Consider the following 23121-nt stretch of genomic DNA (forward strand, 5'->3'; position numbering starts at 1 on the left):
CAACAAAAGCATTTAAAGCAAGACCAAGATGGACACTCATGTTAAAGACCCATTTAACCAGCCGGGAAAGCCTGACAGAACAAAAATGTGATTGCGGGAAGTGCAGATAGGGGATGCCTGTCGTATCTCCACAGGACTGCCATTCCACAAAAGAAGGGCAGCCACTCTAAAAGCCCTGCTCTGAGATACTATGGAACAGGCTTCTGAGATCACGAAAACACACTGTGGTTAAGATTCGGTCCCTCTGCATCTTCCAAAGGAAGTGCTTATATGATAAACATGCTAACTAGTGGATACATGCATCTAACTCCTACTCCTTTGTTGTGGTTATCACATTATTATTACATTTTATCCCCTCTCTTTTCTCCAAGGAGCTCAAGGTGGCTCACATGTCTCTTATACATTTAATCCTCACAACCACCCTGTGAGGTAGGTGAGGCTGAAAAACTGTGGCTGGACCAACATCACCCAGTGAGCTTCGTGACTGAGTGGGGATTTGAACCCTGGTCTCCCAGGTCCTAGTCCGACTCTAACCGCTGCACCACCACTGACTCACCAGTCAGAAATCGGGGGCATATTTCCTAAAAATTTCACTTCAAAAACTCAGCTTTCCATTTCTAAGGCCCCTTTGCTGAGGCAATGGTTCCTTCACAGGAGTTAAGCAGGGGATTCATGCTAATCAGGCCCCGCCAAGATTGTTTCCACCTCAGCCATCAACAACAACAACAGCAAAGGACTAGACAATGCAAAGCCCCCCCCCCCCTTTACAGTCTTTAATGGTTCTCCTCATCATATTAGGCTCTGGGAAGGCTCGCTTTGAGGTAGACACCCGGCCTCACACCAGACGAACTGCCAATCTGGCCAGGATTCTCAAAGGCATGATTGTTTGAGGACAAAAACAAAGGGGAGCGGGCAGGGGGCTTAGGGAAGTGGATGGTGGGGCGGAGTGGTTGGTGGTGAGCTATTGGGGGGGGGTGTTGGTGGAGGCCGACAAGCCACCTTAACATTCTGATGGGGAACGTGCAGGCCGGACTATAGAGTCTAGACGTCCATTCATGGAGCCGGTCTCAGTTGCTCTATTGTCTTAATTAACCATTTGAAGCTGTAATGGAATGAGACAAAAAATAAAAAAACTTCAACACCCCCTTCCCCTGATTTCTCATGCCTTTTCATGTGGAAAAGCATGCACCCGAGTCAAGTACCTTGATTAATTAAAGAGAGAGAGAGAGCCCCACTCCTTTGGACCCCCTCCCCAAATATCTACACACCCCAGGAACCTTTGGTGAGTTTCCTGAGAAAACGAACAAGACTGAACAACAAACGTGGGATGGCAGATAGTGTATTAATTTTTTTAAATGGGCATTATCACAATGCAAATTCTGTTCTAAGGCCTCTTTCTTTCATTGAATTTTTGCCAGACTTTTAAGAAGAGTAAATGAGCAAGAGAGCTGCACTTTTGGAATTCTGCATAGTTTAGGTATATGTATATGTGATCTTCTTCAAAGTAAGGACTGTAGCAAAGTGGCGGAATTCTGCTTTGGATGCAGAATGTCCTGGGTTTGATTCCCAGCATCTCCCAGTAGGGCTGGGAGAGATTTTTGCCTGAAACCCTGGAAAGTCACTGTTAGTCAGTGTTGGCAATTCTGAGCTAGATGGCCCAGGGGTCTGACTCAATGTATGTAGCTTCCTATGCTCCTAAGACAAGAATAATTATTTCTGGCTGTGGCTGAGATCTTTGGCCACCTGATCCAAAACAGGACTGCTTTATCAAATTGCTGAGAATCGGACTGTCTTTCACACAGTGGCCTCTTCCCCTACAAGCTGCTTTTGAAAATTGGCAGAATTCAAAACGATTGCCTATTCCAACCTGCTACCTTCCAGATATTTTGGGTTACACCTCTCAAGAGTCCCAACCACCATAGTTGTGTGATGGGAGTCATCATCCCAAATAGCCCTGCTGGCCAGTGGGAGTTGCTATCTCAAACATCTGGAGGGTACCGTGTTGGGAAAGACCGATCCATGGGAACCTTCTCTATTTTTGATCATAGCTGTCAGGGGTTCAGAAGGAGAGACACAGGAGGGGGAGCAAATGGAGAGTGAGGAGGAGGAGTACGAGGGGGGCGCAGGCAGTGACAGTGGCCAGAGTTATTCCACAAGCCTCTCTAGCGAATCGGAGGACTCACAGAAGGGAGCGCCGGTGGCCAGAGCAAGGGAGATTCCAAGGGAGAAACCTCAAGAGGGAGGGGCCAGCGGGGAGTCCCTGAACAGCAGCTGGAGATCAGGGCCAGCGTCTCCACCAGAGCGCAGTGGGGAGGGGGAGTCCCAGGAGTCGGGACCAGTGTCCTCACCACCAGAGGGAGGAGAGGAGTCAGGTTTGGCAACACCCACATCAGGAAGCGGGGAAACGGTCAGAAGGAAAGTCACCGGCTGGGCGCGCGCGCCAAGTTCAAATGTACAGGAGCGCGGCACAGCGGGGAGCCCGGGAAGGGAGCCAGGTCCTAAAGCCCGCCGGAGGGAGGGGCAAGACTCAGGAGGCTCCGCGTCAGAGGAGTCCAGGAAGGAGGGAACCCCAGAGGGCAGAAGGACCCAACGCAGGAAAGAGCAGCGCAAGAGGTGGAGCCGGGCTAGAATCTTAAACTGGTGTGGGTGGAGCAGTGAGTCAGAGGGGACTTAGCCGGTCTAGCGTTAAGACGTGGGCCTGCGCGCCCAGAGCTTGGAAATGGAAACTAAACTTCAATAAAGACTTTTGTATATAATATCCACTGGGCGCTGGTCCTCTGTGAGCTGGGACCTAGCGGCAGTCCTGACAATAGCTATTAAAGTGACGTCAACCATGGTTCATTCTAGATACAGCTAAGCACTTTGGCACCACCTGATAAACCTTTGCCTCGTCTGAGCTTGGGGACATCACCATAGCCATCTTCACATACCTGAAGGGCTGTCACATGGGAGATGGAGCAAGCTTGTTTTCTGCTGCTCCAGGGGCAGGACATCTTTTCACCTGTCCTGAATAGATCACCACTCAGTTTCAATGGACAGCTCCAATTTCTGGTGATGTGAAGAAGGGAGAGAAAAAAGTTTTTTGATTCACTCTGAACTTATTCACACTTAACTTCTGCCCTACACTTTCCAAGCACAGATTTGCGCTTTAAAGCTCTGTGTCTGAGAACTCTTTTTTTCACAGCCTGGAGCTTTCTCTGCGAAAACCTGGTCTCTAAAGTTGAAATGGCAATTCGAGTTTTCCATGAATTACTGTTTGCTCCAATTCAGTGGTAAAGAGTGAGTTTTTGCAGGGAAAGCTCCAGGGTGTGTGTGTGTGTGTGCGCGCGCGCTCAGGCACAGAGCTTTAAAGTGTGGGTTGTGCCTGGAAAGCGCAAACAAAAGTTACATGTGGATAAGACCTTAGAGTGTGCTACAGGTGAACGGAACAGCCTGTTTCCACTTTGTGTCATGTTCACATGCGCTCCCTCATCTCATCCTCTGTTTTTCTGGATTAAAAAAGAATTTATCAAACTGTTGCACTTAATTCGTACCCATTTTTCACACATATACCCCTGCAAACACATGTCTTTTCTAAGCTTCCCCCTCCTTCTTGTTCTTCCACCAGCAGGTGAAGACTGTTTTATTCCAACAGACCTTTGGGAACTGACGGGTGTTTTTTAGGAAACAGGTCTGAATAGAGCTGTGATGTTTCTGAATCTTGCAAATGCAGTTCTCCAGCCAAGAAAATGTGAGCAAAACTATGTGCATTAGGGGGAAATGTGCATAGATATGCATATATTTGTGAAAATAGCTTACTAACATTTATTATTATTATTATTATTATTATTATTATTATTATTATTATTATTACAATTTATTATCTGCCCTTCAGGGGTAACAGGTGGGCTACAACAATGAAAACACAACATAAATATTAAAACACAATATTAATAACAGTTTAAAACAACTTAATGTTAGCGGGGGTTTCTTGCAAAAATGTGTATGATTGGCAAAACTGTGTACAGAAATGCATAGATCAGGAGAAATGTAAGCTACCATTTGCCAGAGGACCATAACAAAAATCGCAAACTGATGTAGAAAAGCGGTTTTTCAGAGGGAACTGCTTTGCGTGCAGAAGGTCTCATGTTCAATCCTTGGTATCTCCAGGTCAGAACAGCCGCTGCTTGAAACCTTGGAGAGCCAGACTGGGTAATACAGATGTGACCCAATATAAGGCCACTCCCTGTATTCCTAGGACTGGAAAAAATGAGAAACTGCAATGGACACATGAGCCTGTCCTGGGACTGGGGAGGGGAGACCCCTCTTGGCCTCAGGCCCTGTTCTGGGCCAGAGGAACCACTGCCCTCCACGTTCAAAGAGAAAGCAGGTTCATAGGGTTTTATGTGGGTCATCAAGATGCCTCTTCCCAACTGTGGCTGACCCGATCCCATGCACTTGCAGGGATGGTGCCCGCCTCCATCAGCTGCGTCCACCTCCCCAGGCGCTGGCTTCACGATGGCAGATGGTGCAATAGCAATAACCCAGACGTCTGAAAGACCTTTACATCAAAACAAAAAAACAAACAGAGCCCAACGCCAGCCCATGACAACCCCCCTTTCCTTGCCCACCGTGGGAAAAGATTAATGCAGTAAATTTGAGAACAAAGACCCCTTTGCCCCCCAGTTATCTCCACTGGCTGGGCACCGCCAATCTGGTGCCAACTGAAGCTGTCCCATTCTGACCGAGGGATGGGCAGATCTGTCCATTTGGGTTTATCATTCTCCAACCTTAAACTCAGCTTGCCCATTTCCACATCAGTTTGCAGTATGAGAAAAGGAAAGGGGGGAAACCCCCTCTCAAATATTTCTCAGCCTTTTAGTATGCATTTTCCCCATTTTTGTATGCTGTAATATACATATTTTTGCAAGCAATTTGTCCTCACATAGTGATTTTTTTGTACATTGTGCATTGTTATTGTTAATACAATACACACACTTTATTTTTAACACATTTCTTGGTGGTGAAAGCTGCATTGCAAAATTCAGAAAAATACCAAAGTGGAAGGATGGGTCCATTCGCTGCTGTTCCAGGAAGCAGGAATTGGGCAGGTTTGTGTTAACTGGGGAACTGGACTTAATTTCTTCCGTGTCACAGCCTACTTGAAAGAGAGCTCCTTGGTATTTCTTTGTTTATTTGGTTCCTTTCTAGGCCACACTTCTTCCAATGAGGACTGTTTACAGTGGTACCTCGGGTTAAGAACTTAATTCATTTTTGAGGTCTGTTCTTAACCTGAAACTGTTCTTAACCTGAAGCACCACTTTAGCTAATGGGGCCTCCTGCTGCTGCCGCACCACCAGAGCACAATTTCTGTTCTCATCCTGAAGCAAAGTTCTTAACCCAAGGTAATATTTCTGGGTTAGTGGAGTCTGTAACCTGAGGTACCACTGTATTTATGTATTGCTTCTATATCTCCCCCCCCCCTTTTCCTCCAAGGAGCTCAAGGTCTCACTATTCTTTCCCACAACAGCCCTGCAAGGTAGGTTAGGCTGAGGGGCAGCAACTGGCCCCAGGTCACCCAGCGAGCTTCATGGATTTGTAGGGATTTGAACCCTGGTCTCTCAGGTCCCAGTCTGACAATCAGAGGCAGAGCAAGGGGGGTGCGGTGGGGGTGGTCCGCCCCGGGTGCCATCCTGAGGAGGAGTGACATTGCTGGGATGCTAGCCCCTCCCCTGCAGACTGCTAGCCCCGCCCCTGGGTGCACACCCACTCCAAGTGCTGGAGCATGTAGCTCCGCCTCTGCTGACAATCTCACCAACTACACCACACTCGTTCTAGATTGTTAACAATATAACTCAGTCTTGCTGACAACAGCTGGCCGTAGTTCTCCAAGGTTTCAGTCTCTCTAAACCTTACAGGGCGATGCCAGGAACTGAACCAAGTGCTTTCTCCATGGATGACTGCTGCTTTATTAATTATTAAATTGATTTCTCACAGTTCCCAGGACAGGTTTCAACAATTTAAAACCCAGAATGAAAAGCAGTTAAAACCTTTACAGGAATAGGGTGGGCCCTGAAAATACACTTTTCAAGTGTCAAAGGCCAGTGTAAAGAAATGTTGTCAGGGGCTCAGGAGCAGAAGCACAGGAAATGGAGAGCGAAGGGGAAGAATCTGAGGGCAGCATAGGAGAAGACGACAGTGGCCCGAGAGATTCCATGAGCCTCTCCAGCGAATCGGAAGATTCACAGAAAGGGGCGCTGATGGCCAGGGCAAGGGGGGTCCCAGGGGGGACACGCCAGGAGCAAGGGGCCAGCGGTGACTCCCAGAGCAGCGGCTGGAGATCAGGACCAGCTTCCCCCCCAGAGCGTAATGGGGGGGAAGAATCCCAGGTATCAGGGCCAGCGTCTCCTCCAGGAGGGAGAGAAGATGAGTTAGGGCTGACCACGCCTCCATCGGGGAGCGAGGGAACGGTCAAAAGGAAGGTTGCCGACTGGGCGCGCGCGCCAAGTTCAAATGTACAGGCGAGCGGCACAGCAGGTAGCCCGGATAGGGAACCAGGTCCTAAAGCCCGCTGGAAGGTGGGGAGTGAATCCGGGGACTCAGCGTCAGAAGAGTCCAGAAAGGGTGAGACCCCAGCGGGCAGGAGGGCCCAGAGGAGGAAGGAGCTAAGGAAGAGGTGGAGCAAGGCTAGAGTCTTAAACTGGTGTGGAAGGGGAGGAGATTCAGACGGAGCTTCGGCGGTCTAGGGTTTAAGACGTAGAGCTGCGCGCTACGGCTTTGAAATGGAAACTGAACTTCAATAAAGACTTTTGTATATAACGACAATCTGGCGTTGGTCCTCTGTGAGCTGGGACCTTGGGGCAGCTCTGACAAATGTGTATTCAGAATTTGTTGGAAGCTGTACAGTGAAGGTGCCAGGTGCACTTCTGAGGGGAAGGAGTTCCACAACTCAGGGGCTGCCACAGAGAAGGCCCTCTCCCCAGCTACTACCATACTTCTGAGCATACACACTAACTCCTAGGGGCCAAGGCAATTTCACCCCCCACCTGCCAATGTTCAGCTCCACTCCCTGGCTCCTTGTGACGTCATGCAATGTCAAGATGTCACATCGGAGCCCCTCAATCAACTTGGAAAGATGGTCCTCTGCTTCTGCGGGAGGTGAAATTAGCAGGAGGTACCCCTCTGCCAATCTTAACACACAGGATGGGCTACAGGGAAAGAGGTGGCCTTTCGAATATTTGAGGTCTGAGTCGTTTAGGGCTTCAGACACTCACATGAGCACCTTGAAGAATGGAGCCTGGAAACAAACTGGCAGTCAGTGTGGCTGTTTTAGTACAAGGGTTCTATGATTTCTAAAGGGAAACCCAGCCAATACTCTACCCACTGCATCTGGGGCCAGTTGAAGTTCCCATGTAATCTTCAAGGGCAGCTCCAAGTAGAGCTAAGGCCCTTCTGTGGGCCCTGCAGGCCTTTCCCCTTGGGCTCATCCACACCATCGCAGTTGCTCTTTCTGGTCCAGTTCTTGCCTCTGGAAAGCCTACAAGCAATTCAATATAAGAATCACTTCTTGGCCTTTTGGCTAAGACCAAGTGTGCGAATAATAGCCTAGACCTATCTCACACCATACATCAAAGGCATTATGATACCACCTCATGCTTTAATCGTATGGTGCAAATGTGGCCACACTGTTGTTCCTAGTGTTTGGCATTTAGAGGTATGGTGCCTCTGTTTTCATGGCAGGGAGTGGCGTAGCGTGGGTTGCCAGTGCCCAGGGTGGGTCAGAAGCTCATGTCAGGGAGTGTGTGTGAAGCCCACAAGGCACATGGCTGCCAGCGCTACTGCTGCTGGTGGCAGTGACCACACGCCTTCTTGGCTTGGCCGCTCCACCACCTCCCAGCTCAGCCAGCCCAAGGGCATTGTGTGGGCATTGCACCTTGTTGTGCCCCTCTCACGTTTTGTACCTGAGGCGACCTCCCCCCCCCCCATGCTATGTCACTGGCGGCAGGATGCAGCCATAATGACTGGTAACTACTGACAGCCTTATTCCCCATGAATTTGTCCAACCTCCTTTTAAAATCACCTATATTGGTGGCCATAATTTAACTGCAGGGGATTTCGCTATTTCCTTTTTGTCTGTCCTGAATCTCCCAACCAGATTTAATAAAATAATTAGAAGGAGTTGAATGTGTGGATGGTTGGTACATCTATTATTGCATTTAGCTTATAGTTACTTGTTTATATTTATTGGTTGTAGAGTTCCCTCAGGGAACAGGTAAAATTTGAACATCTGTATATGGCTGGAGAGCCAGCAAATTGCACCTGCTGAGTTGCTAGCTTCCTTCTTCAAAATGCACCTGTTGAATTGCTCGCTTTCTTCTTCAGTTGTTTGGATCAGGGGTCAGCAAACTTTTTCACTCAGATCTTGGGGGGGGCAGACTATATTGGGGGGGTGGGATGAACGAATTCCTATGCCCCACAAATAACCCAGAGATGCATTTTAAATAAAAGCACACATTCTACTCATGTGAAAACACGCTGATTCCCGGACTGTCCGCAGGCTGGATTTAGAAAGCGATTGGGCCGGATCTGACCCCTGGGCCTTACTTTGCCTACCCATGGTTTGGATAAACCCTTATGGCAATTTATGCTGGCATAGGAGTCTTCCTTATATACAAATCTAGACCTTTTTGCTGAGGTCTCAGAGATAGAAGACAGAAGTTAAGAGTGGTGGGGATGGTTGGATAAATGGGGTTTTGCAGATATCCAGTAAATAGGCTACATTTCATTGAGACTAGCTCAGTGGACTTTAAGAGAAACAGAGGGCAAAGGCATTATGTGGCAAGTCAATTCTCTGTCAATGTTTTGACAGGGTGTGGGGGTGTGGAGTTGCAGGAAACTGAGGCAAGAGGGAGGCAATGTTGGGAGTCGCACCCCTTATGTAACCCAGGGGTCACTGTGCTTTACAGGAGCACCGTGTGATATAGGAATTGGTCACCTCCCCTTTGGAACTCCCTCCCACTAGACATTTAGACAGGCAGCGGCTCTGTATGCCTTTTCAATGTTAGGAAGACAGGAAGCTGTCTCATACCGAGTCAGACCATTGGTCTCTCTTGCTCTGTATTGTCTTCACCGCAGGAGTATTTCCCAGTCCTACCAGGAGATGCCTTTGGGGACCGAAGCAGATGCTCTGCCACTGAGCCACAGTCCTTCCTCTTTCAACAATCCCTTTAAGCATCTTTAGTCTATTCCGCATCTGTGCTGGAATCATTTTAAACTGTGCTTATATGCAGAGTTGTTTCTAAAGACTTGTACTGTAGCTTTCACAGCACTAACTTGCTGCCTGATTGAGGTTGAAAAACCATGTGTGCTGCCTTGAGCTCCTAGAGGATAGGTGGACTATAAATGCAAATGAGTCAATAAATAAAGTGGAATTTTAGTACATTTCCTTTTCAAAAACCAAGGGGAATCCAGTAATTAAAAGAAAAAGCTGCTGATTTCAGACTGGAGTTAAGGCTATCTCTGCAAAGCTGATAAAATTAGAAGCTAAGGCTGATGCTTAAAGTACGAGAGGTGCCCCATGATTAGTTATGGATGTGGTGCAATGTCACATATTGGGCTTTCATGTAAGTTGCACTCCATGTGACCCCACTGACCCCACTTCCTTGGTCTTTCAGGCCTTGATCTGGATAGAGAGGATGGAGAGCTTGGCTGAGACCAGGACACCCTCACACAAACACATTGTTTTGGTCTTGTATTTTCTCAGGAAACACCTGAGCCTTCCATATTTGCCTGAAGAACCCTCCTGTGAGGTGACCCTGTCAACTTGCCAGCTTTGCCTTGTTCTTTCAGTAAAGCCACGACAAACATTTCCAGTCATTTGAGTTGCATTTATTATTCATATAAAAATAATTTGGTACATTCCCCCCACCTTTTAAACCACACACCCCGCCGACAACGAAGGCAAAGTCTACAAAAATAATGACACTCATAAGTCTCTTCGCTTCAACAGCGCTGCATTTTTGAAGTCGTCATAGTCCTGGTCCAATTAAAAAGGACAAAAAGAAACAGGCTTGGCCATCATGAAGCACATGCAAGGACATCACAGGAATCATTTTCAGCAGCTGCACTGCAAGAATCTGCTGCAGAATCACTTTTGTCCTTCTGTACTGCAACCACCTGAGGGAGACAAGGAGGAAGGGGGGAGGCAAGAGAAAGAGATTTAAAAACAAATTTATGTAACGGACTGTTCATTTCGGTTTGGCGCCCCTGCCACCAAATTCAAAGCCATCTCTAGGCCATGCCACTTTTGTTTCAAGTAACAACACTGAGGGAGGTTAAGCCCTTACACCGCTTGTGTGTGTATCATGCTGGATGCAGCCAGTGGACCATTTATCAAACAGAGTTGGGAACTTCCAGGACTCTCAGTTTGACACTTGTGACACGTCCAAGCCCACACACCATTTCCCCTTTGTTCACTAGTCTTGCTTCAAACTCTCAAAGTTTTCCCCTGTTCATTCCTCTTCCTTCAAAGTTTTTGCCTGTGAACTCTGATAATGCAACTTGCTAGTCTGGATGGGAGGACAGAGAGGGATGTGTGAGCGAGTTTAGAAACTACCGTACCAAGGTAACATTTCCGTGAGAACTTAGGGAGAGCCTGCTGGCTATCAGGCCAATGGCCCATCTAGTCCAGCACCCTGTTCTCACAATGGCCAACCAGATGTCTGTGGGAAACCTGCAAACAGGATTTGAGCACCAGAGCCCTCTCCCCTCCTGTGGCTTTTCCAACAACTGGTATTCAAGAATCCATGGCAAGAATCAATTTTAGAAGTTCTCCAAGTTAATATGGAATCCCAGGGGGGTAGAATGCGGACAAGAACATACATATTGGAACAGTGAAGTTAGATGAATGGGTGAAACCCTCTCAGTCCTCGTATGAAGGCCTCCAGGCTTGAATCATAAGTATATCTGGCAGGCCACAAATGATCCAGATGGTACTTTGATCCCATCTAGAATTTCCACAATTGCATATCTGTATCCCACACTAAAATCCCAGCCCGGTTGTAAACATCTACTATTGATATTTCTATCTGAAGGAAAGCAGAATGGCAAAGACTGACCTATGTCTTTGCCATCCTGGTGTCCTCCAGGTGGTTTTGGACCACAGCTCTCATCAGCCCAAGCCAGCACAGCCATTTTGAACTACACAGCTTTAAGATGCAGGGTCTTATGGGAGCTGAAGTCCAAAACATCTGGAGGGTGCTAAGGTGGCAAAGGGTATGGTCAACAGTGACAGAACGGTGTCTTCTCAGGAGCAAATGCATTTGCACCTAACTAGCCACATCCTAGCCTTATTTATTACTTTTTTTTCAAATTAAATGACATTATTTTCTTATTTAAAAAACAAACAAACAGGGGAGAACACACACACACACACACACACACACACACGTCCCATGCCTCCCTTATAAAATTGCCAAGGTTTTTTACCAAAAGGCACACGGAGTTGGAAGCAGGTGGTACAAACCAGTCGAGATCCCCAAAGCAGAAGCATGTGGTCAGATTAAAAGGCTCAATCCCCCCACCCAGCCTTTGATGGAGGGCAAATCCGAATAATTATAATGAAGGGGCTTATTTCTCAGACTCTTTCTGGCTGCAGTCATTGGAACGAGCAACGCTTAATAATTCCCTTTCATGGACAACCTGCATATAATTGAGATGTCTTCTTTCTCTATCAGCTGGCGATGAGCCTGTCTTTACAGGGAGGGAAGTGCCTGCAAGGTGGGGTGGCCACCGAGATACTGCTGGGCTAAGACTGCCTCTGTTCCTGCCCACGGACAAAGCTGGTTGGGGTTGAAGGGGGTAAGGAGTTCAAGAGCAGCTGGAGGACCATAGATTCTCCACCTCTGCAGGTTTGCAAAGGCACAGCAGGAAAGGAAGTGTCCACAGAGGCACGTTCCTGTTGGTTGAGGTCATATTCTGCCCCCACTACGTGGCAACGCTTTCCTTCCCAGGAGTTAAGGAGATGCTACTGATACAGGAAGAGTACACCAGGGTTCCTCAAAGTTTCTAAAGCTGCCTCTGGTTTCCAGGACAGGTTTTGTCAGTTCTCCCAGATTGCAGTCTTGGTCCCTCACTACTGAATGGGGAGCCATCGACCACTGGGCAAAATCCTACCTTCATCAGAACAGGACATATGAATGGAAATCCTTCACACAGCGTATAATTTAAACTATGGAACTTGCTCCCACAGGAAGCAGTGGTGGCCATCAACTTGGCTGGCTTTAAAAGAGGACTAGACAAATTCATGCAGGAGAAGCGTGTCACAGGATTGTTGTGAGGATAAAATGGAGAAGGGGAAGAACTGTATAGGCCACCTTGAGCTCTTTGGGGAAAGGGTGGGGGTGTATGTGTATTAATTAACTAAATGCTTGTTGAACATAGTTCTGACCATTTTTCGTGTGTGCCTGTCAAGGTGCTTTAGATTAATGTGGACCAAAGAACAGAAGTAGGGGTGGCAAATCCATCCATTCCAGTTTCTCATTTTTGCAATCCCTTTCGCCACATTTCTGCAAGTGTTTGCTTTCTTAAAAAATCACCACCAAAATTCATCAGCAGTGGAGATTCCTCCTAATATACACACATAAGTGCAAAGCAATTCCCCCAAATATAACGCATTTTTGTATGTTACAACAGGAGCAATTGAAGAGCAGGGAAACCCTTGACCATCGTCCTGGTTGGCTTTTGCTGCTGCTACTCCCTGAACTGGAGTTGGAAGGGACTTCAAGGGTCCTCTAGTCCAGCGGTTCTCAACCTGTGGGTCCCCAGATGTTGTTGGACTACAACTCCCATCATCCCTGAGCTCTGGCCTTGCTAGCTAGGGGTGATGGGAGTTGTAGTTCAACAACATCTAGGGACCCACAGGTTGAGAAAGGCTGCTCTAGTCCAAGCCCCTGCAGATGCAGGAACCACAACTAACAAATCCCTGATAAAAGGCCACCCAACCTCTGTTTAAAAACCTCCAATTCCACTGAAAGGAGAGAGGCCAGACAATCCCGAGAAAGACCCACCCACCGCTGATTTACAGCAGCTGGCCTTGACACTGGACTTCTGGGTTGTTTGGGGAGATGAGAAGGGGGAGATGGGTTAATGTGAATGGTCTGGGGACTAGGGAGCAGGGTGTTAATCCTTAGATGTTATGTTTCTCTGCTGGTAAGTGGGTGGGAGCATTGCTGTGTTTATTGTTGCTAATATTTTCTATTACTTTTTTGGGAGGGGGCTGGTATTTTGTTTCTGTTTTCCGAATACGTTGCATGCAATATGAGACTTCCCTTTTTATTGTTTTATATCTTATGCACTGTAAATCACTTGGAGATCCTTGGGTGACAATAAACAAATAAGTTTAGTCAATAAACAAAACAACAAATTACTTGGGATGGAGGGCTTCGTTGCAAAATTCATAGAAGTGCGAATTTGGGTGGGGGGGTGGCTGCATTTCTGGTTTTTATGCATTTGTTCAGAAAGCGCAATTTTTGTAGGATTGCCTTTGAATGTAAACTGAAATGGGTTTCTCCTCCCACCCCTGAGCAGAAGAGGGAGGCCCAAAGGGTGGAAGGAGGAGCCCCAGCTGAAATCTTGCCCTTCTGGTTGCGGAAGAAAAGCCATGATGTTCAACTGATCAATCAAATGCCTATAATTCTTCATTCCAGTGTATCGTGTGGTATTAAATGCTAGGAATCGGGTGCATGGAGTCAAAATGAAAAAAGGAAACAATTCCACAATCCTTTAAAACCCCAGCCTTTGCCAGGTGTTATCTGGAGAGGTGGTGAATCAGGCTGAGGAGGAGTGGATAGGGAGAAGGTCCCCACTGGCAACATTGCCATTTATACAACCAAGGTCTCAATGAGGCTTTCATAATAAACAGGCCTTGGTGAAAACAGCCCCAAGTGCTCGCAAAGGCTGCCATTATATTATCTCCTGCAGTTTGTACACAGTGGTCATTACAGATTCATTTGCTTTCCCAAGGCGGCAGGCGCAGAAGTCTCCCTCTCTTTGTCCCTTCTCCGTTTTCTCCCCACCTCGCAAGCCCTCCGTGCTAACCAACTCCCTCCCTCTCTCTCTCTCTCTCTCTCTCTCTCTCTCTCTCTCTCTCTCTCCCTTATTTATTTTTATATTAGCATCTTATTTACAGTTTGACAGAGTTAACAGTATCCCTTGCAAACCATTCTGTTGGCTTTAATCGGGGGAATAATAGCTGCTGTCTGGAGATGAATAGAGTTTAGGGGGCCAATTGTTCCGCAAAATGCAAGCAGTGGGGGTAATTTATTTATGTGGGCACATGTCGGGAGGAGAATAGGCCAGGGGGATCAGTATGCAGGCGAGGATACGGACGGAATTGAGGGGGGGGAGGGCGGAAAAACCCAGAAAACCCTGAGCAGAACAGCCAACAATCCACTCTTCACCCCTCCTCACCCACCCTTGAGAACCAAAAGCCTCCGGTGGCCATGAACTTGAGGGGAATCTAAATGTCCCATTCCCAGGCCCTCTGTACTTCTTGGGGCCACGATCAGTCCCGCCTGTGGGGATGTAGGCCTCAGGCTCCAGATGGGCCCACTGAAGGCCGTCCCCACCTCCCCGCATAGTGATAGACAACATGACATGTCCCTTAGCAACCGTACAGTAGCCAGGGCGCAGCAGGGGTCTGGGAAGAGAGGCAGAGCCCTCACGAAAATACAGGAGAGACCCAGACAATGGCGCAAACCCCTGTCATAAATTACACGGCGGCTACAACAGCCGAGCCATCTCCTCCAACATCTTGGGCAAAGATGTTCTGGCCATTCATGCACTAGTGGCATGGGCGCTTTTTAGAGGAGAGCCTCAACACTCTTTCCTCTTCTCTTTCTCTCCCCTTCTCTTGTAATGCTAAAAGCCAACGGGGACATCCAAATAAAGCTGGACGTGGGAAGGTTCAGGACCAAAAAAACAGGAAGAGCTTCTACAGTTAATCTGTGGGATTCAGTGACACAGGATGTAGTTGTAAAGCAACTCAAGAGAGCTTTACAAGGGGATTAGACAAATGGGTGGAGGGTGATTCTGCCAGAGGTTCTTTAGCTGTGATTCCTGCATTGCAGGTGGTTGCAACTCTACAATTCTGAGTTTATCTATAAGGCTATCCATGGCTACTAGCCATGATGGCTGTGCACTACCTCCATGGCTACCTCCTTAGACAAGTTGTTGAGAATCACAAGTGGATAGGGCACTGCTATTGCAACCAGGACCTGCCTGTGAGCTTGCCACGGACATCTCGTTGGCCAGTGTGAGAAGCTGGATGCTAGACTAGATGAGCCTTTGGGCTAGTAGCCAGGTCTTCCTATGTTCTTATTTCCCAGCCCCACAAAGACTTACAGAATGATGTCACATCGGTTTGGTGGGCAGCGGAAGCCAGGACACTTACACCACTTTGAAATCATCCCAAATATGTAATGGGGATGCAGCGTTCCAAATCTTGGGGCTTATCCACACTTCCTCTTCTCCTGCTGCTTCCCCCCCAGGGAAAACCGCTCTTTAACACACAGTTGGAGCAAACGGCAATTCGTCTTTCCCCTCCATTGTCAGTTGTTCTGATCTATTGCTAAAGAGCAGGTTTTCCCTTGGAAAGGAAGGGGGCAAGAGGAAAACTGCTTGGACCCATGCTTTCTAGGCATGAAGTGTGGGTGAGCCCTTAGATGTGCTGTTTCAGTGCACACACAACCTTCCCATAACACCACGGAGCTGGATCTGCTCTAAGAGAATGGAGCCAAAATCTTTTGTGTTACTTTTATACCACATGCAACGGGACTTGTTCTGAAGGGAGGGGGCCATAACTTAGTGACCCAGTGTATGCTTCTCTTACAATTCCTAGCATCTCTTCAGCTCGCAGTGCCTAACTCAGTAGAAGGCCCTGTGAACATATGCAGGGGTGGGGAAAGGCATTAAATATTTGAAGTGGTAGACTAGGCTGGCACCAGTGCAAGCTGAGGTGCCATTTCCCCCGTACAAAATCCCTGCAAGTAGAGTACTAGCACACCTAGCCTGCTTCCTGCTGAGCAGGTTTCCCTCTTACGGGAACACTGAAAACTATGCTCACTCATAATTCAGTATTGGTAAAGGTAAAGGGACCCCTGACCATTAGGTCCAGTCGTGACCGACTCTGGGGTTGCAACGCTCATCTCGCTTTATTGGCTGAGGGAGCCAGTGTACAGCTTCCGGGTCATGTGGCCAGCATGACTAAGCCGCTTCTAGCGAACCAGAGCAGCGCGCGGAAACGCCATTTACCTTCCTGCCGGAGTGGTACCTATTTATCTACTTGCACTTTGATGTGCTTTTGAACTGCTAGGTTGGCAGGAGCAGGGACCGAGCAACGGGAGCTCACCCCGTCGCGGGGATTCGAACCGCCGGCCTTCTGATCAGCAAATCCTAGGCTCTGTGGTTTAACCCACAGCACCACCTGCGTCCCTCAGTATGTGTAGACCAGGTCAAAGACATCATCGTATGTCAGAACCCATAGTTCAGTGGGAAGTCCCAGGCTGTATCTCTGAAGTCTCCTGTCAGGGTCAGCCCAGGAAATTTTCCTACTAGAGGCAAAGTGAAAAATGCTAGGGTGGGGCACCTCCATAGAGGAAGACTAGGCCAACAAGCGCAAGAGGCTGCTGCTCTCCTAACTTTGTGGAGCCTGCTGTTCTGAGGCCACTGCCTCACGAGTGGTCCGGCCCTGTCTCCAGTTAAAGTGACTGGGTAAGAGGTTTTTTTTTTCGGAGCGAAACAATATAAACTTAAAGCTTTTGCAGATGACCTTGTTTTGACATTGCAAGAGCCAGAATCTAGTACAAAAAGAGTGTTACAATTGATTCAGGACTTTGGTCGGGTAGCGGGCTTTAAACTAAACAAACAGAAAACTAAGGTGTTGGGAAAAAACTTGACAGATGCAGAGTCAGAACGGTTTCAGAGAGAAACAGAACTAACTGTGGTTAAAAAAGTAAAGTACCTAGGGGTAAACATAACAGCAAAAAATCTGAGTCTATTTAAGGATAATTATGAAAAATGTTGGTCTGAAATTAAGAGAGACTTGGACAGTTGGTCAAAATTGAAGCTTTCTTTGTTAGGCCGAATTGCTGCTATTAAGATGAATGTATTGCCTAAGATGTTGTTTTTGTTTCAAACATTGCAAATTGTGGATAAGACGGAGTGCTTCAGGAAGTGGCAGAGAGATATTTCTAAATTTGTCTGGCAGGGCAAAAAGCCCAGAATTAAGTTTAAGATATTAACTGATGCGAAAGAAAGAGGGGGCTTTGCCCTGCCAGACTTAAGGTTGTACTACGAAGCCGCAGCTTTCTGCTGGCTAAAAGACTGGCTACTTCTAGAGGACACTGACGTGTTAGATTTAGAAGGTTTTAACAATGCATTTGGCTGGCATGCATACTTATGGTATGACAAAGTTAAGATCAATAAGGCCTTTAAGAACCATATTGTCAGGAAAGCAGTGTTTAATGTCTGGACAAAATACAAAGACCTATTGGAAAATAAAACTCCAAGATGGCTATCACCTCTGGAGGCTAAGGCCCGAAAAAGACCCAATATGGAGGCCAAATGGCCGAAATATTGGGAAATAATAGAGAAAGAGGGCAACAATTGGAAATTGCAGAGTTTGGAAAAAATGAAAGACAAAGTGCGAGACTGGTTACATTACGCTCAGATTCAAGAAATTTTTAAAAAGGATAAAAAGTTAGGATTCCAGGTGGAGAAATCGAAGTTGGAAACAGAATTGTTAGAACCTAAGACTAAAGTACTCTCAAGAATGTATAACTTGCTGTTGAAATGGAATACACAAGATGAAATGGTTAAGTCGGCCATGATAAAGTGGGCACAGGATATTGGGCATAATATTATGTTTGAGGATTGGGAAAGGTTGTGGACCACGGGGATGAACTTCACGGCATGTAATGCTCTGAAGGAAAATGTAATGAAAATGATATATAGGTGGTACATGACCCCAGTTAAACTAGCCAAAATATGCCATGTGCCAGACAACAAATGTTGGAAATGTAAGGAAAATGAAGGAACATTCTTTCACCTCTGGTGGACTTGTCCCAGGGTGAAGGTCTTCTGGGAAATGATATATAATGAGCTGAAAAAGGTATTTAAGTATACCTTCCTTAAGAAACCAGAGGCCTTCCTTCTGGGCATTGTCGGCCAGATGGTGCCAAAGAAGGACCGAACATTCTTTTTGTACGCAACAGCAGCAGCAAGGATACTTATCGCCAAGAAGTGGAAAACTCAAGATCTACCCACTCTGGAAGAATGGCAGATGCAGCTGATGGACTATATGCAACTGGCTGAGATGACTGGCAGAATTCGAGACCTGGGAGAAGAGAGGGTTGAAGAAGATTGGAGGAAATTTAAGACTTATTTACAAAAATATTGTGACTTGGTGGAAAGTTAAGTAGGATGTTTGATCATAAATAATTGGCCACCACAAAATCGGATTGAAATGGGATGTAAAGTGAGATTAAGAGAAATTAATTTACAGAGGATTATATTTAAATAAGTGGTTATAAAATTTGCAAATTAGATGATAAATTGCTGGGAAAAATTTATGATGATGAAAATGGCAGCGGGAGATGTGAGGAAGTCCAAAGAAGTTATGAAACTCTGTTGAGATAAAAGAAAGGTTGTTTATCTTTGTACTTTATTTTGTAAAAACCCCTAATAAAAATTTATTAAAAAAAAAAAAGAGGTTTTTTTTTTCTCTCTCTCCCTCCCTCCCTCTGCCTCAAAGTTGCCAACTGCCTGATTCAGAACGTGTCAGCTTCATGGATCAGTCCACAGAGCACATGCTGAAGGCTTTCCAAGGTTTAGTCCCCAGTGGATCAAGTTGGATGGTGGCTCTTTTTAAGAGTTCAGCCAGGCCTGCTATCAGCGAGGGGAGGCAATGGTAGACTAGCCAGTGGAGTTTAGGAGCTTCATCAGTCATCCAGTGTAAAGGGAGGGATGGAATATGAGCCTTAGGGTCATTGTGCTGTAGCAACAAATATTAAGAGACACGCTTGGAACTGTCCAGCATGCAAAGCCTCTCTACGGTCTCCCAGAAGCCAAATAAATCTATGCAAAATAACAGAAAATATAATTCACTCTCATAACGGCATTCTGCACACAGTTTGGCTCTCCGCCATGCAAAATTTGGATCCTTCTTTGAGGACAAAATGCATATATTCACGCATATATTCACAGGTCTCTAGCATAAAGTTCTTTTAAAAATAGGGTTAAGGACATAAGAAGAGCTTGCTGGATCAGGCCAATGGCCCATCTAGTCCAGCATCCTGTTCTCACAGTGGCTGCCCAGATGCCTGTGGCTGCCCTTTGCCCTCCTGCAGTTTCCAGCAAATGGGATTCGGAAGCACTGCTTCCTCTAACTGCAAAGTCAGAGCATAGCCTTCTTTTAAAGCTATCCAGTTTGCTGGCCATCACTCCCTCAAGTGGCTGAGAGTTCCATAGTTCAACTAAGTCCCGTGTGAAGAAGATGAATCTGCATTCAACTTGCTGGCGCCTTCCAGGTGTGCTGGACTACAGCTCCCATCATCCCCAGGTAAACGACTGCAGAACCATATAAATGGTTAGACTGGACCATGGCAGAACCCACAGAGGCACATTGTGGCTCCAACTCCATAAGCTACATGAGGTCAAGAAAATCAGTTGGCTGTTGTTGGGGAGGAAAACATGAGCGCAGCCAAGTTGTAGGAAAGGGAAATAAAATTCCACAGCCTCCCAGGAATACAATGATGCTCTATTCCATAGATCTCAGAGGCTAATCCTCTTCCTTATTAATTGGCATTTGGGCTAAGCTGATTTAAACCTCTTCACCCTGTTGGGAGACGTCCCCCCCCCCCCTGCAAGAGTTTTCTTTCTTCACTCTCTCTCTCTCTCTGGCCCAAAAAACAACGCTGTCATCACCACGACACACAATGGCATCTTTGTATGAGGAGTTGGGGGGAGAAGGAATACTGAACCAACTCTGGAACAATTAAGAGTTTTGTGAATTAAGCAGGTCATTGGCAATGGAACTGCTATGGTGGGGCTTCGTTAATCAATGTGCCGTCTACACCGCAGCCCGGTCCTTTCACAATTCCTCCCCCCACCCCAGCCCTGCAATTCCCTTCACCCAGCAACCCTTTGGCCTCCACTCAGCTAACTAACCTTTTGCTCAGGTCAGCCTTTGACAAGCCTACCAGCACCACAGAGGGGGGGAAATACCTCTTGTTGGCAAGGGGGTTTGAGTGTGAGCACACACAGGGGGCTTGCTGAGGGAGTGAAGAAGAATACAGAAAGCAGGACTCACTTCATCGACTCTGCTATCGTAGGCCAACCACATCAGGGTTGCCTCTGTGGGAGAGATGGGAAGCAGAGGGGTCCTTCCATCAGCTTTCTGAAAGCCCAGCTCCATCAGGCATCTTCAGCTGGTCATTTCTGGAACAGCCGTTTAGAAATGGATGCCCAAGTTGTGATTTTGATCTTCCTCTTCCCTCCTTGTCCCTTTTCCCTTGTGTGTCATGTAGGGTTGTTGTTTTTTAATTGTAGGGATGGTCTTGTTTTGTTCGTATGTAAACAGCTGTAGGAGCCTTTTTGGCTGAAGAGTGAGCTGCAAATGCTCCGACTAAAATAAATATCTCTCTTGTGTGAAGATGCTATGGACACAAATGGACCCAGATGTCTCCTGAAGCCGCTCCAGAAGGTCCCACCAGAGGTCCTTCTTTCCTGCTCATGCCCTGCACTGACTGGCAGCAGCTCTCCATGGTTTCAGGCAGGAACCTCTCACAGCCCCACCTGAAGAGGCCAGGGACTGAATTTGGGGACTTCTGCATTCAAGGCAGATGCTCTGCCACTGAGCTAAGCCTCCCCCACCCTGTAGTTTCAGAACATTTGGAAGGGCAGAGTTATTTTATTTGATAAAAAGAAATGGATTTTAAAAAATAAAGATAGCCTTCCTTCTCCTTCTCTCTCTCTCTCTCTCTCTCTCTCTCTCTCTCTCTCTGTGTGTGTGTGTGTGTTAGGGATGGGCAAATCTGTCACTGTTGGTTTCTTTCAGTTCCTCATTTTGTCATTCTTAAATTCAGTTCTCCTCAGTTCCACATCTGAGATATATATATATATATATATATATATATATATATATATATATATGGTATATATGAAAGAAAAGGGTCCCTGAAAAAATTCATCAGCATTTCAGCGCAAATTTCTTGTAATATACACATTCTTGCAAAGCAATTTCCTCATAGTAATTTTATATTATTTTCAATAACATATGCTTTACCCTGGTAACTGCATTTTTGTAACCATTACCTAGCTGGAAAAAAATGCACTGTGAAATTCAGCACACACACACACCACACTAAAGTTAGAAAGGAGTTACATTCACTTGCTTTCTACATTTGTAGCTGTATTGGCCAGGTTTGTGTGTGCCACCATCCTGGCTGGTGGGAGCTTATTTTGAATAGATTTGCATAGGACTGGGAATTCAAGTCTGAGTAAGCTATAATGAAAAGTGAAGCAGGTGGTCTTTATTCCAGATTAGTTAATCCAGAATTCTTCTGCTCCTGGCTCATGGCCCTCAACTAGATAATCCTGGAGAGAATGAACTCCTCAACAGAAAAAGGTTTGCCTAGCCCTGCTCCAGAAGATGCCACCATGGCCAACACAGTCTTCTGAGGAAAAGGGCATCACACCAGCCCAGCTGAAGCAGTAAATGGCTTCCAGCCTGGATAATGTTTAGATTAAGGTCTCAGCTGCAACATTTCCTGTTCACCTCTAGTAATGGAGGAAGGCCTTCTAACAGCAAACACAATGAGTGCCAGTGTGGTATAGTGGTTAGTGTCTCAGACCAGGCCTGAGAGACTAGGGTTCAAATTCCCATTCAGCCATGGAGCTCACTGAGTGACCTCGGGCCAGTCACCCCCTCTTAGCCTAACCTACCTCACAGGGTTGTTGTGGGGGTTAATTTAGGAGGGGGAGCACCACGTACGTCACCTTGATCTTGGAGAAAATGGAGGGATATGAAACGCATTCAATAAAATAGCATGCAAATAATTGAGAGATCTGACCTTCACTAATGTGTCTAATGCTATAAAACCTGATGCAACAATGCTTCTTCCATGGGCTCTTTCGCTCTGCAGCTTGCTGTTTCATGAGTCAAGCTGTGAATTCTGTCTCCCTCAGAGAGACCCTGAGTGCTCCTGTGGTCCATCAACTAATGACAGAAGTTTTAGTTAACGACAGACATTTAGGTAATAACTGAAGTTAAGAGTCAGGCAACTCTTCTAGGGTAGCTTTGTAAGTGGCTGGTTCTTGCCCATACTGTACTAGTCACAAGAGTTGAATGGAACCACCAGTTTACATCTGCTGGGAAGAAAGAAGAGGAAGTCATATTCATGACTTGTTTGTGGGCTTCCCAGATGGATCTGGCTGGCCACTTCCAGAACCAGAATGGCCGCAGAGATGCATCACTGACCTGATTCAATGGGACAGTTCTCAGGTGAATCGCTGAATTTGGAAGCTTTAGGCATTTTTTACTTGAAGGTTATACCACAGAGTGGCAAACTTATGGACATCCTAGACTGGCTTGTTTCTTCACTTGAAGAAATCAAGGAGTGATAGCTTCCCTGAAGTCCTAAACTTTACAGAATTTTGCTGTTGTTTGGCTTTATGGTGGTCCATTGGTTTGTCATTGTCAGATTATATAGGTCGGGGGTGGGGGGGGAGAGAAAAAGAATAGAAGAGCTCTGGAGATAGTCAACCTCATCACACAAATGTCTTTCACATCAACCACAGGATACATGGTGCTACTGTGTCATTAAAACTAGGAACAACATGCTGAGAAGGATGAAGACATAATTCCCTAAAGAATTATGTAGGGAAATGAATTTTAGGAGGCACAACATCTCATTCTTGGAGCACTATGACAATGATGACAAGCTGTGCTAATAATAATAAGAATAATGCATTTAAATAACTCAGAACAGACACACTGAAATCAAGGACCATAACTACCTTAAGTCCATCCATTTTAGTCGGTCTGTTCTGAGTGGGACTTAGTTGCATAAGACCCAAAACTTT

At 46.5% G+C, this 23121-nt stretch overlaps 1 long non-coding RNA gene across 2 annotated transcripts in view; it reads right to left on the reverse strand.

Moving 5' to 3' along the window:
• Window positions 1-9851: 9851 nt before the first annotated feature.
• LOC310834286 overlaps window positions 9852-23121 on the reverse strand; it is a 57213-nt gene continuing 43943 nt past the window's right edge. For both annotated transcript variants that reach the window (XR_014559144.1, XR_014559145.1), the window contains exon 4: window positions 9852-10155. This is a non-coding gene — a long non-coding RNA (uncharacterized lncRNA). The remainder of the gene's footprint in view (window positions 10156-23121) is intronic.

This window comes from Podarcis gaigeae (genome assembly GCF_964106915.1).
Source record: "Podarcis gaigeae genome assembly, chromosome: 16".
NCBI lineage: Eukaryota > Metazoa > Chordata > Lepidosauria > Squamata > Lacertidae > Podarcis > Podarcis gaigeae.